The sequence below is a fragment of the Heliangelus exortis genome, chromosome Z (assembly GCF_036169615.1).
Source record: "Heliangelus exortis chromosome Z, bHelExo1.hap1, whole genome shotgun sequence".
Classification (NCBI taxonomy): Eukaryota; Metazoa; Chordata; class Aves; order Apodiformes; family Trochilidae; genus Heliangelus; species Heliangelus exortis.
Window position 1 is genome coordinate 57,025,124 of NC_092454.1, and position 14,702 is coordinate 57,039,825.

General features: G+C 36.3%; 1 protein-coding gene across 1 annotated transcript in view; it reads right to left on the minus strand.

Annotated features, from left to right (window-relative positions):
- Positions 1-11,640: 11,640 nt before the first annotated feature.
- Positions 11,641-14,702, minus strand: part of PRR16 (proline rich 16) — a 144,818-nt gene continuing 141,756 nt past the window's right edge. The window contains exon 3 of the mRNA XM_071730734.1: positions 11,641-14,520. The gene's annotated coding sequence lies outside the window, so the exon portion shown is untranslated. The remainder of the gene's footprint in view (positions 14,521-14,702) is intronic.

Genomic DNA, 14,702 nt, shown 5'->3' on the forward strand with positions numbered 1-14,702 from the left:
CTATGTGAAATTTGATTCCATGGAGACAGACATTAAACAATAGATGAGGAATGTGAACAATATGTGTCTCTTTCTCTAAATGCTCAATTAAAAAAACAACCAAACAAAAAACTATACTCGGTAAAACCTACATAGATTACCATGTCATTTCAAGGGCCAGATCTGTATTTTTCTTCAGAATTACTGCTAGTTGCTTTTTAATCCATGGTGTTTTAGGGAGAGATTTAACAGATGGTTTGGATTATACCTAAGCTTCATGGCTAGCAGCTACATTGAAAACAACCCAGAAGCTGAAATAAAAACATCTGGATTAAAAAGATTAAACATTAAGTAGAATAATCTGAACTAATGCCTGTTCTACTTGGTTTGCTGAAAAATGTAAAAATAATAGGAAGAACAAACCTTGAATTGCAAAGTCAGGACCAGCTCTGATTCACCGGGACAATATTTGAAAGCCAAACTTCTCCTTCCTATGCTCTCTCTCTCTCTCTCTCTATGCCACACCCCCTACCATTCAGACATGTAGCATATCATCTAGGACAATAAGAGATCTATTCAGAGCTCTCAGTAAGATTACTAGTCTCATTTTATTGATTTACAGGCAATATGTTTGGTCCTAAAGCACAACACAGATAGAGTGACATTGCTTTTACTTCATTCCTGCTAAACATTAGAGAATGATATACTTTAGATGGTATTAAGATGTAGAATAGCCTCAAAGGCAATATTCTTCACTGAAATACACTTACTAATAAATAAGCAAGGAAAAATCTCTTTCTAGCTCTTAACATTATTTTAAAGCCCATTTTATCATCATGAGTTTTCTTCATAATTTTAACATAAATAACAAAAGCATCTAACTTTCAGCATTTTGGTTCAGTTGCTTTCTAAGTAACTAAATTTTCGCTTTGCTCATTCCTGAAAGCACTAAAACATAGGAGAAAATTGAATTTAGGTGCATTGTTCTATTTCCTTGCTATAAATAATACTTGCATTCTACATATACTCAAAGTTTAGAATGATCATTACTCTAAAAGACTTGTTGCCACAGAGAATCCAAAGAAACAATACTGTTTGGGCTGAAAATATACAGAAATCAGTGTTCAGTAGCCAAAAGACTAAAGAGTTGTAGTTCTGGTATATATTGCCAAAAAAAAAAAAAAAAAAAAAAAAAAAAGTCTGAGATCTGGTTACAGATTAGATGTTAAAAGTCTTCTTTGTACATGAGAATTTAGGATTTCAGCAAAATATAACAATTGCAATATATGTGCACCAAAGAATTAAAGTTTTCAGATATTTTAATAGTAATTTTAAAAAACATTATATTTAAATACCTAATAGGTAAAACTTCAATGATAATGATAACAACAACAAAAAACAACAATAATGATGTCCAGCTGGTAAACTGATTGTTTCTATGAAGTAGTAAATGAACGCATAAAAGGAGAACAGCAGGTGATGTCCATAGTATTTGTGCTTCTACATCTATGTTATCAGTACATGTTTATCAAAGACATGAGTCCAGAGGCTACAAACCCAGAAGGTATTATCTCTGCAGTTCACCCATATGAAAAACTTTGAATGAATGAATGAATGAATGTTCTTTATGTTTATGCCTAGGGCCCAATTTTTCTGTCCTTAGAGACATAATTAATTCACATTTTCTGTTTCAATCAAATTTAAAATATCCTTCAAGGTTAATAATTATACCCATTTCATACTACCAGGGCTCTGAAAAGATTTTGAATACATCATTTTGCTTAGAAATGTTCACAGTTAAATTACATATTAATAAATACATCTGTTCATGTATCTGCTTTGTCAGCTCCTGGTGTCAAATCTTCATTCAGCAGAAGAGGCAACAATAACTTTTTGCAAATTTCACTTTTTTTTAAACTTTTATACAGTTTGGGGTTTTTTTTGTTTGTTTGTTTGGGTTTTTTGTGTGTGTTTGGTTTTTTGGGTTTTTTTTTGGTTTTTTTTTTAATTATAGCTTTTGTATATTTTATTAAATCTGACCGCAAAGTATTTTCTAATTGGGTCATCCTGATGTGTTAGGCAGACTCATTGGTAATATTAATGAGGTCTCTGAAACCCTCCTATACGGTGAAAGTGTAACCTTTACATTTACTTTTGGGGTCTCAACCTCCTTGTTTTCCAAAGTTACGTGCTCCCTGTTGATTATTAAGTTAGTAACTTAATGTATTTTTCATATACAGATTACTGTACACTTCAAAACCTCTAAAGATGAAGACTGTGAGACATATTCCAATGTTTTTCTGTCCTAAGCTTTCTCCTCATATCCAGTTTGAATATCTATTTGTGCCATTTGGCCATTCCTTCTTGTCCTCTTCAGTTCCATAGGGCTTCCAGTTCCAGTAGACGGACCTGGTTGTCTTCACAGAGTACTTGATTAAAGACTTCTGAGGGAATGTACAGTTAAGAAAAAGCAAAGATGATGTAGGTTATGTAAAGGAGATCCTTGACTGAGCAGAAACCAGATGGAAAACCAAGAAGGTGTCTGTAGAGACTGTTTACAGAGACTGCTATTGCAGTTAAAGGGTATTCTGAAGCAATTCTTAGGGGAAATTAAAAAAATTTCTAATGATGTTTTGCTAAGATGAGTGACTGACGTATTAATTGGCAAAACTTCAAGCCAGCAAGGTCTTGGGAAATCCAAGAATTGCTCAGAGAGAGCCTCATGAAATTTAACAAGCTGCATTGCATCTGGGGTGGAATAGATGTGGCTGATGGGGACTGACTATGCTGAGCAACAGCCAGGCTGAAGGGACTTGACGGTGATGGCTGACCACAAGGCCAACAACATGGTCTTTTCCTGAGCTAGATGAATCTTGCAGAATGCTTAATGAAGTACCATATTGTGCTTAAAGCACATGACTGACATGGAGAAGCTGAGGGTGGTGAGTTGTTTTTAGTCTGGCAAAGCATAAAGGTAAGGGCCATACTTGAAGTATTAAAATGCAATTGCAAGTTTAGCAGATCTGAAGGTTTTTGCAGGAGTGGCATACAATATAAAAGGCACCATACAAGCAACAGTGGACTTGAAGTGCAAACTGGGCAGATCATGTTGTATATATGGAAAAAATTTCTTCAAGGCTCACCAGCATATCCACAGAAGGTATGAACATGCAGTCAGAGGTTCAGAAGACCAAGCTTTGGTTTACCACCTCCAAAGGAAAACTGGAACACATTATAAAGAGATATCCCTTCTAACCAGAATTTTTGTCAGTCCTTGAATCCTCTGAGGACACGGTTACCTGCAGAAGTTTGAAAGTTTGAAGACAAACTGATAATGTTTCATATTTTATGATTCATTAATTCATATTTTGCAGTGTGACCTTTCCTGCTACTTTTCTTCATGTCACAATTTAGTTCTTTTAGCTATGGGTCTTATTATGCATTTTTAGTCCATTTGTGACTGCATCTTTCCAAAACAAAATTAATTTTCCCGTGTTTTTGTTTGGAGTTTATTTTTTTACTTTTTAAAACTTCTCTGCTACCATTATTTGTTTACACCTTCCTCTTTATATAATGAAAAAAGATACAGATATTTAAAATATTAATTAGAATGATGATTTAATGAGCGTTAAGATGCCCTGTGCTATCAGAAAAGTAAAAATCTAGCAAACTAGAACCAGCTTTATTATATGGTTGTGACTTTGTTTAGTTCAATTCTTTCAATTCAAAACAGCACAATGGAACAATGTTATAATGAGATATATGGAAACACTGCTCATCCATTTCCAAGGTACTCTAAAGTAGCTTTTTCTTAGAAAAGTCTGTTTAAACAGCCTATAGGAAAGACAATCCCTTTAGTTTTCCACAAAAATACGGAGTATTTACTTTCCTGTAAGATAAATCAAGTCCAAGCTGCATTAAAGTAAGTTGTTAATGTAAGATGAATCTGCAATATCTGCTTCTCAGAGGAAAGGACAGGCTATGTGATCAAGGCAATAAATTCCCAACAGATGAATTATATTACTTTTATAACATCTCAGGTGACAACTGTAGTTTAAAACAGAGGAATGAACCAACAAGAGGCCCCTGTTAGCACTATGACAGCAAAAACTTTACAGAAGAAATTTTAAAAATCTAGCATTTGATCGAAGGATACCTGAAAAACAGTTCTAAACCAAAATGCATTCTCTTACTTTAGCAAATCACACCAAAAATGTAACACACACACTGTGATACACAAAAGAAAAGTCAATATTGTACTTATTAAATTATAATAAAAATTACTTATTTAATGACTTTCCTAGCAATAGCATTAAAAAAAATTCTCTATGAGAAAAATCTTATTGTACAATTGTATTTCCACATTCTCTTAATTGCTATTGCAGAATATCTTTAAACTGAAGCAAATAGGCCAAATAAATTCAGTTAAGTTCCACATTACACACAGATTTTGATTCATTTTATAGTCTTCTCTTGTTTAGCTAAATAAAACTAGTTTCAGAAGATTTAAATTCCATTAACTAGGTCTTCTAGTAAGAGTAATTTTAATTGTGAATAAATAACAAAATACAGAGTCTTAATAATTTTTTCACTATAAATAGGTTTCTCATATGGCCAACTTCTGTTAGTTCTGTATAAGCACATAAGAACTCTCTAGTTATTCAAATGCACATAATTCAAAGGTTAATTATCAAATAAACTAGGGTCTTAGATGTAAATTACAAGCTCCTTCTTCTGATTATCCAGATTATTTCCTTTCACTACTGCATTTGTAAGTAGAGTACATTTATCCCAGCGATAAAATTAAGCAAATTGTAAACACACACATTTGCTTTAAAGAAATACAAAATTAACTCCAACCACTAGGTTGCAAGTTATGTTAATGCTTGGCGTTATTCTTCTTAAATGCCACATGTAAAATCATAGATCATAGAATGTAGGGGAATGGCCACGTCCCGCAACAATAGAATGGCTTGGGTTGGAAGGGACACTAAAGATTGCCTAGTTCCAAATCCTTTGCCACCTGTGACTAGACCAAGTTTGGTAAAGCCCCATACAGCCTAAATTTGAGCATTTCCAGGGAGGGGGCATTCACAGCTTCCCTGGAAAACCTGTGCCACTGTTTCAGCACCTTCACAGAAGAGAATTTCTTCTTAATGTCTAATGTAGCTCTACCTTCCAGTTTAGACCCATTACCCCTTGTCCTGTCACTACATGTCCTTGTAAAAAGTGTCTCTCCAGCTTTTGTGGGGAGACACTTCCACGTACTGGAGGGTTACTGTAAGGTCTTCACAGAGCCTTATCTTCTCCAAAATATGAAACAGGTTAATGAATACACAAGTGAACTTTTAATCATGAAGTAACTTTCACAACACTATCCCTTACCTATCTTAAGATGTTTTCTCGTGCTTTCCATATGAATACTTTTGGGTAGGTCTGTCAATTTGTTTGAAGTAATAAAGGTGCCTCTATATAGCACACAGGAAATATTAAAAAAACAGAATTTTCTGACCAAGGGTTTCTTATGAAAATGGCATAACTGAGCCAAAAAGCAGATGATCAGAAACTTACATATAGACATGAATCTTCCTTATATCCTATTGACATCTACGGTTGAACTAAAAATGGCATCATTTCATTTAGTAGCTCTCTATTTTTGCTTTCCTTCTCACAGTCTCTGCTGAGTTCCATAACTTCAGGTCTAGATTTTTTTGATATCCCCTAACACTGCCTACTTGATGCTATTCATGATTTTCTTGAAGTATACTTCCCTTTCACACCTCTCCTTTGAGCAGAAGAATCATTGTCACACCTCAGAGAGAATACAGAATCTAATCTTACCATTTGATCCTAATCTTACCATTTGATTACCTTTGTCATTCATTCTCTGAAGCTTTTCCAGTTGGATTAAATCTTTTCCAGATGAGGATCAAAACTGCATACACTATTCAGAAAGTTAAATATGGTCTACCACACATCTATTCATATATACAGTTATATTCACTTATATTCCCTGTTGCTTTCCTAATTCTTAATGGCATACTTGCATTTTTTGTGATCTCCTGAGCACAAGACAGAAAAATTCATAGAATTATTAAACCACTAAATATTAAGCTAAGTGAAATAAAAATTGGTTTTCATATAGATCAGTTGGCATTTATCTTCTTCACTGAATTTCACATGCCATTTTAATAACCAGTCATTCAGATCACTCATATTTTATACTTTTAAGAACTTAGTGTGATAAGGAAATTTACCAATAGCTGTTAAATACTTTCCTGGCATATTTCCATGTTCAGTGCATTTTTGGAAACATGGCAGTACATTTCACATGGAACTTCTCTCATGGTCTACTTCAATTGTGAAAACTAACTACTAAAAAAATAACAATTTCCCCTACAATTTAACATTATTTTAATGAATTCAGAACCTCCTAGGCAGCTGCCCTTTTCCCTCTACTCTTTCTTCCTAGTCAGCTGCATTTTTTCCTGCAGTGTTTGATGACATCACCATTGTTAAATACTTCTAGGTCTTCAAAGAAAAAGGAGTAGTAGGTAGAGTTTCCACTGATTTGCCCAATACTGACTTTCTGGTCTACTCTTTCAACCTCCCTCAAACTTATTTTAAAATTGGCAACATATTTGCAACTTCACATCTCAAATTAAAAAAAAAAAAGTTTTAAATAGTTAAAATTTCAAAAAAAATGGTTGTTATTTTGGCTGTTTCTCACACACACACACACTCCTCCCTCCAAATGCCTTTAAAAGTCTAGGTGTACGCTCCTCTGGTCTTGGCAGTTTCTTTACTCAGTTTTGTACCACCTCATACTGACAAAGCATGACTTCAGATGAGCTCCCCCACAGATTAAAAATTGTGTGTGAGAATCCACCTAAACCTTTCTACAGCAAAAGCAGAATTAAAAAGTTAGAATACTGATGTTCTTCTTCTCCTAAGTGGTTGTCTTTTCCTTGATAATCATTTTGCAATACAGAATCAGTCAGACTTTCTGCCACTTCTGTTTTTGAATAGAATTTCCTGATTCTTGTTTGCCACAATTATTTTGGTTAATAAAGATCTTAATATTGCAGTTGCTTTGATTTGCCTTGCTGTGGATTTTGCAAGTTTTTTGTTTGTTTGTTTTTAATTTACATTTAGTCTTCAGAAGTTTACAGTCCTTAGATTTTCTCTAAAAATTTTCAGCTCTCTGAAGGACATCTTCAGGCTCTCAACAGTCTCTGATACCATGCTGCTTGGCCATGAGGACTTCCTTTTGCCCTTTCTTAAGCCTTCCTTGCTAAGAAGGATGTATTTGTGCTCTGCCTCCAATGCAGTATCTCAAACAGCCTCTGTGCCATTTCCCATGACTCTTTTCTTCCAGATGCTTCCTTACAGGAATTCTTGCTTGTAATGGTCCTTTCTGTAGCTGTGGGGAGATTTCTTGGCTTCCGCAGCTCTGCAAGCTAGAGAGCAATTATGATGAAGTATTTTGAACCATATCCACCTGTCTTTTGCTCCTTCTCACATGAAATCTTCAGTTATTCATTTCATGAAAAAAAAATCAGTAATTTAGTGTCAGTAGTCCTCTAAGGAAACTTACTGTAATGTTTGTGTCACTCTGTTCAACCTAATTTTCTCTGCAAGACTCGGTTTTGTCCTTCCAAATCATTCCCACAGTATTACACTGTAAGCAAGTAATCTCAAACTGCATGTTTGACTCCACCTATTGCCTTTCCCACACTCTTTAGTGATCTCATTTAAGTGTCAGCTCTTCTTTCCAGTCTCTAATACTCACAAGGCCTCCTTTTTTTTTCCTAAAGGATGAAACTTCTCCTTGCACAATTTTTGCAGTTATACATGAAATTATTGTCTTTCAGCTGCTCCTTAACCCAGGGAAGGTGACTATACAGATCTTGGTCTGCTGCACCAATGCTGTCAAACCTTGCTATGGACAGTTCTTAGATAAGTCACTCCAAAGACCGCTAAAGGATAATGGTACTTAAAAGAGTCAACATAAACTAACCTTTGCCTCTCAGTCACTTGTAATGTATCACATAATCATAGATTAACAATAGTTTGGGTTGGAAGAGAACTACAAAGGTCACTGAGTTCAACTGCCTGCAGTGAGCAGGGACAACTTCAACTGGATCAGATTTCTCAGAGCCCTGTCCAACCTTGCCTTGAATTTTTCTAGGGATGGAGAGCATCTACCAGCCTTCTGGGAAATTTGTTCCAGTGTTTCACTGCCCTCATCACAAAAATTTTATTCTGTACAGCTAGCCTGAATCTACCCCTTTTTAGTCTAAACCCACTACCCCCTTCTCCTATCACTACAGGCCCTACTAAAAAGTCTGATTCTGTCTTTCATAGAATCACAGAATAGACATGGTTGGAAAGGACCTCTAGGATCACCAAGTACACCACCCTCACCCCCTCGCCCCACACGAAGATCAGCAAAAAACAACCCCAAAGAAACACCAACACCACATATACTCCACCAAATAACAACCACAAAAATGCCACAACCCTACAATCTCAGCCACTAGAGCATGCCCTGAATGCCACATCTACATGTTACTTAAATACTTCCAGGGATGGTAACTCAGCCACTTCGCTGGCCAGGTTGTTCCAATGCCTGACCACTACTTCAGTAAAGGAAGTCTTCCCAGTATCTAATCTAAACCTCCCCTGCCACAACTTCAGACCATTTCCTCTGGTCCTGTCATCATTCACTTGTTGGGAGAAGAGGCCAACACCCACCTCCCTGCAATCTCCTTTCAGGTGGTGGTAGAGGGCAATGAAGTCTCCCCTTAGGTTCCTCCGAACTAAACATGCCCAGTTCCCACAGGGGCTCCTCATATGACTTGTCCTCTAGGCCCCTCACAAGCTTGGTAGCTTTCCTTTGGACATGTTCTGGCACTTCAGTGTCCTTGTAGTGAGGAGCCCAGAACTGAACACAGTACTCGAGGTGCAGCCTCACCAGTGCAGAGTATAGGGGTACGATGACTTCCCTGCTCCTGCTGGCCACACTATTCCTGATAGAAGACAGGACGCTGTTGACCTTCTTGGCCACTTGGGTACACTGCTGCCTTATGTTGAGCTGGCTATCCACCAGCACACCCAGGTCCTTGTCTGCTTGGCAGCTTTCCAGCCACTCTTCCCCAAGCCTGCAGTATTGACTGGGTTATCTATGTTATGAGCCCTGCAGAAACCCAAAAGTTCTCAATTTTTCCTTGTGTTCCATCCCTCTCATCATTTTTGTGGCTCTTCCTTGGACCTGCTCACACAGGTCCATATCCCTCTTGTGCTGAGAACTTCAGAACTGGACACAGTACTCCTACTAGGGTCTCAACAGAGTGGAGTAGAGGGGCAGACTCACTGCCCTCGACCTACTGGCCATGCTTCTTTGGACACAGCATAGGATGCAGTTGTCTTTCTGGACTGCAAACACACATTGTCAGCTCATGTACAACTTTTCATCCACTGGCACCCCTTTTCCACAGGGCTGCTTTCAGTCACTTCATCCCCCAACCTGTGTTTTTACGGAAGGTTGCCTAAACTCAGGTGCAAGGTGTTGCATTTGGCCTTGTTGAACCTCATGATGTTCACCTGGGTCCAATTCCCAAGCTTGTCCAGGTCCCTCTGAATAGCATCCTGACCCTCAGGCATATTAACTGCACCACTCACCTTGGTATCTTCTTCAAACTTGCTGAGGATACACTTGATCCCACTGTCTCACTGATAAAGATATTAAACAGAACCAAAACAGACCCTGAAGGACACCACTTATCACTTATCTCTGTCTTGACATTGAGTTGTTGACTCAATTCACCCTGTGAATGTGACCATCTAACCAATTCTTCATCCAGCAAATAGACCATCCAAAAAATCCATAGCTCTTCAATTTAGAGAGAAGGAAGTTGTAGGGTAATGTGTCAAAGACTTTACAGAAGTCCAGATAGATGATATCCATAGCTCTTCCCTTGTCCATTGACATAGCCACTCGCCATAGAAGACCATAAGGCTGGTGATACAAGACTCATCCTTGGTGAAGCCATGCTGTCTTGTCTGAGCTTCTAGGAAGACCTCTTCCATGATCTTCACAGGCACAGAGATAAGGCTGACAGGTCAGTAGCTCCCAGGGTCTTTATGGGATTTTGATCATGTTAAGCCTACAGTTTATTCGATTACAGCCTTTAATTATTTTCCCTTGAATATCCTGTATCCTTCTGCCACACACACCCAGAGAGTACATATCCCCTGAATCCTCTCATTGCTGGCTAGCAGATAGCTCTGATGCCAGATGATATGTGCTATCTGACAGTGGTTGCTGTCCAGATGTTGTCCAATGGGCTTTGGTTCTGACAGATGCCTGAGTAGAGAGCCTCCTGCCTTCAATGGCAGCACAAGTGCCTGGCTGCCCTCCTCCCATCTGTCCCTAGGTAATACTCTTCCACATCAAAACTGGCATGGTTATCTTGGGGATAAGCTTTTACTTACACTGTCATAAGTACTGACAGAGTACTTAACACATCAGAGAGAAACATTGGTCCCTTGGGCATGTTTATGCCATGTGACACTTGGGGGTATTGTTTGCATCAGGAAAGGAACAATTTTGTAATGTCATGCTGCTCATGAGATTTTTTTGCTGATGTTTGTTTCTACTTCACAGAACTGCTATTTTAACTTATCTATACTTTTCTCATGAATCATGGTGTTCCTTGCCTTTAAAAATATCAAAGTCCTGAAAATATGTCTCATAGGAATGCACAGAACTGTCAGCTTTTTGCTTTGCATACTTCATCATTGAAAACATATTGGTTGCTTCAGATAGCTTTTCAGATGCCAAGTAATGGAACATTGCACAACTATAGAGCTACTTTTCCAGGAACTTATATACACAATACCCCTAAGCCTACAAAAGGACACACAAGTCACTTTAGTTGAAAGAGTTTTGCTGGTCTTGTCAAAATGTTTAGCTTAGGATAAGGGAAAAATATTTTTTTTTTTTTTTGTTTTTTTTTTTTTTTTTTTTTTGTTTTGTTAGAGAAAATAATCTGATTGTCTTATCTGTTTTTTTTAAGCTTTGAGAAAAAAATATTTCATTGTTAATTATTTGCCAGCAATTTCTGGAATTCCAGTGGTTTTATTATCCTGTTTTGCAGGTTCACTCAGGGGAATAAGTATCTGCACAGTATACAGACATCAGCTCAGTGTATATAACAGTATTGAATACTTATCTACTGGTTTAATTATTCAAGGCTTACAAAAATAAAGAAATCTAGATTTACTTCAGTGTCACTGGTAGCAGAATTTGATACAATACATGTGAGTTCACACGCACTGAAACTGAAGTGGTAAAAGTGCTGGAAACCCCAGCTGATGCAGAGCTGTTAACAACACCATAGAAACAGATTTGCACCATCTTTCAACTACATTTGCCACTTAAATTGGATCTACATGGTGATATATGTTTATTATTTTTGCATCACACGAATTGTGTAAAACCACTCCTGGGTCAAGGTCAATCTTTTTCATGTCTGCTGAATTTTTTTTTTAAGAAAAATGTCCATTGCTTCAGATGCGTTTTGTACAATAAAAATTTCACACGCAAGCTGCTCTAAAACTCAGCATAGCAGAAAAATATTTGCAAGTAGTAACAAATTATTTCACTACATTTTTATTGGGCTATTTTCAAATATAGATGAATGCACTTTGTTCACAAAAATAAGAGCTTTTCCAAATATTATTAGATAATAATGGAAGTGCTCAAGTTATCATTCTAGAATTTTCTTGTTGTTTCAGTAATGTTGTCCCTTCTTTAAACAACTCTGAAAATTAGTTTCAAAGAGTTAGCTTTCCAATTTAAAAATACAGATTATCCAAAGAGGGAGCAAAACCAAGACCATGCAAGTTGTTTGTCCAAATATGTTATTCTAATGACAGAGAAATCAAATCACAGTTAAAGACTGTAAGCCAACCATAAGCTAAAAAGTGTGGAAACAAAACACAACCATCATCCTTTAACAAATACAAAGGTTTCATTTATCCATTGCATCAGTGGAAATTGACCACTAGCTTTCTTTAAAAAGAGTCAAACCATGAGATGATCCCAAGTTTTGTGAAATAAGGGAGGGTAACATTCACTTAATTATTTAATTTTGTGATTTCCTGATCAACTGTAAAAGCTATTTATGGCTTTGGAGTTTTTCTCCAAAAGATACAACAGTATGAGCATCTTTTGCAGTAACAGGACTTTCTGGCACTTACTTCAGCAGAGATGGCATTTCATTCATCGGCAGGTAAGGGTGCGCATGCGTGCACACACACATACAAACACAGAAGTTAGAACATCAGAGAACACTAGAGAAGAGCAACACACTTTTAAGATATCTGCCCTTTACAAAGTTAATCCACAGATTAAGAAAAGGATTGAATTTTCCTTTCTTTTTTTTTTTTTTTTTTTTTTCGAAAGATAATTTTTCTGTTTGTGACCACTTAATAGTTTCCATACAACAATGCAATTAAAGAAAAACCTATTCAGCTTTATCAATCAGATACATATGACTAGATTTAAAATCAATGTTTTAAGTGAGCTGGGAATCACATACTTTTTTCTTAAAATTACACACGGGCTAATGGACTAATAAAAAAGGAAAAAATACAATTTTTATTCAAAACAGCTCTAGTATTGAAATGTTCAACAACTCAGTATGAAAATACTGCAGTAGATGAATAACAATGACTGCTCTTTACTGTAAACTGCAGATTGCCCTAGGGAACAACCTCTTACTTTGTAGCTTCTCAAATTTGTTTGATCAAATAGTATCAAATTCATGGCCTTGTCAGTATGCTAAAATAAACAAAACAAAGAGATCCCCAAAAATAAGCAAAAGCCCTTACACACATGTACATCCAAAAAACCAAAACAAAACCAAAAAAACAATCCCCAAAAATTGAATCAAGTTTTTGAATGGGTCAGCTGGTAAAAGGTCTCTGTATAATTTGGGAAACCAAGACTATTAGACTACATTTCTTTAACATCCAAATCTTCACTTGCTAAAACTGACTGATAATAAGAAAAACCTATCCCGTTATATATTTAGATTTCTTTGTGTGGATATTAAAATAAACTATGTTCTGAAATTAAGAGTTAAAATACCTCCTCTTGATTTCCATACATATTTGCCTGTATAAATATACTTAATCATTTTACAAATTACAGTATTTATATTAAAGCTTTCAGTCAGCAAATCATTACAGCTTAACATGAACAAACAATTCTGTGTTTTGGTTCTGTCTTTAAATCATTTTTGGAGATAATGAAAACCAGTCAAAATGAGTGACTGCAAATAATATAAGCAACACATTTATTTAGAAAAATAAACTGAAAGTGCTGTTTGTCTGTTAGGTTTCTCTATGAAGTATAGACAAATGGCTAGAAAATTTTTATGCCAAATACATATTAAAAATTACTCCTTTAACAGTAAATGAAAATATAATGTCAATGCTTAATAGGAACATTTTGGATGTATAATTCAACAGACTAAATTTCTTGTCTGCTAATGTGATTAAAAAATGGATGTTATTAAAAAAAGATTATATCCCCTTTTAAATACACCTTTTAATGTTGATTCTTTTTCATATATATACATACATATGTATATTTATACATATGTATGCATATGTATGTATTTAAACCTACGAAAGGACCATAGTCCTTTCCATAACAAGATCCCCATAGTGAAAGAGAGAGCTAATGCTTTCCTTCAGTTCTAAATTTTTAATTCCTTCTGAAGCCCCAGCAAAATACAGCTCGTTGTGGTCAAAAATCTCCTGGGGCCATCCGTGCAAATGGTGGCGCACATCATTACCCTGAATGGAAGCGACAGTGCAAATAGTATAAGTGCATCGAGATGCAATCCCAAACAGCTGAACTTTGTCAAAGTTGGGTGGACGACAGGAGACAGCATCCTCGTAAACAATTTCATGTCACTGATGCCCTGTTCCTGTATGGCTTTGAATATTTACAAGAGATGACAGGTCTTCCATCCCCACAGACAGTAATATTCCTTTGTTACTGTGAATGTGTTCATTTTCTGCTGTCATCTAAGTGCTTCATTTCTCCATTTGGCTACATATTGTAATTCTTTTGGATGCTGGCTGGATCCACATAAAACTCATTTTTTGTTACTCTATTTCCTCAGCACAGAACTCGAGTGTCAGGCTTGTAGAGAGCAGTTTCTACAATGTGGCAAGACATTTAGTCCTCTTTATTTTTCTTTCCTGCTAAATAGAATTTAAGGCTGTGGCTTTTGCCAGGACTCAGCTTGTAGCTGTCAGATCTGAGAAAGTTGATTCACTGCAGATGACACTCATGATCACTTGTGCTCTGACTTGAAGGGCTTTTCCATTCTCCATGGACGATCAGGTTCCTGGTTACTTCTCAGATCTGGCCTGCAAGAAGTCACAATGACAAATCTGATATGCAAGAAATTAACTGATGTGCCTCCAGATATAGATATTCCTTCAAACCTGAAGGTGCTGTTAAAATGAAAAGAAGACAAGGACAAAGTTATAAAAATTTTACTTTAAATAAATAAAGTTAAGAGTAAACAAAACAGAATCTTGAAGGATCATTCCATTTTACATGTCACCAAGAGTTCAAAGAATTGCATTTTGAAACCTGACCTTCTACAGTTGTACTTTGTTATCAATACAAGACT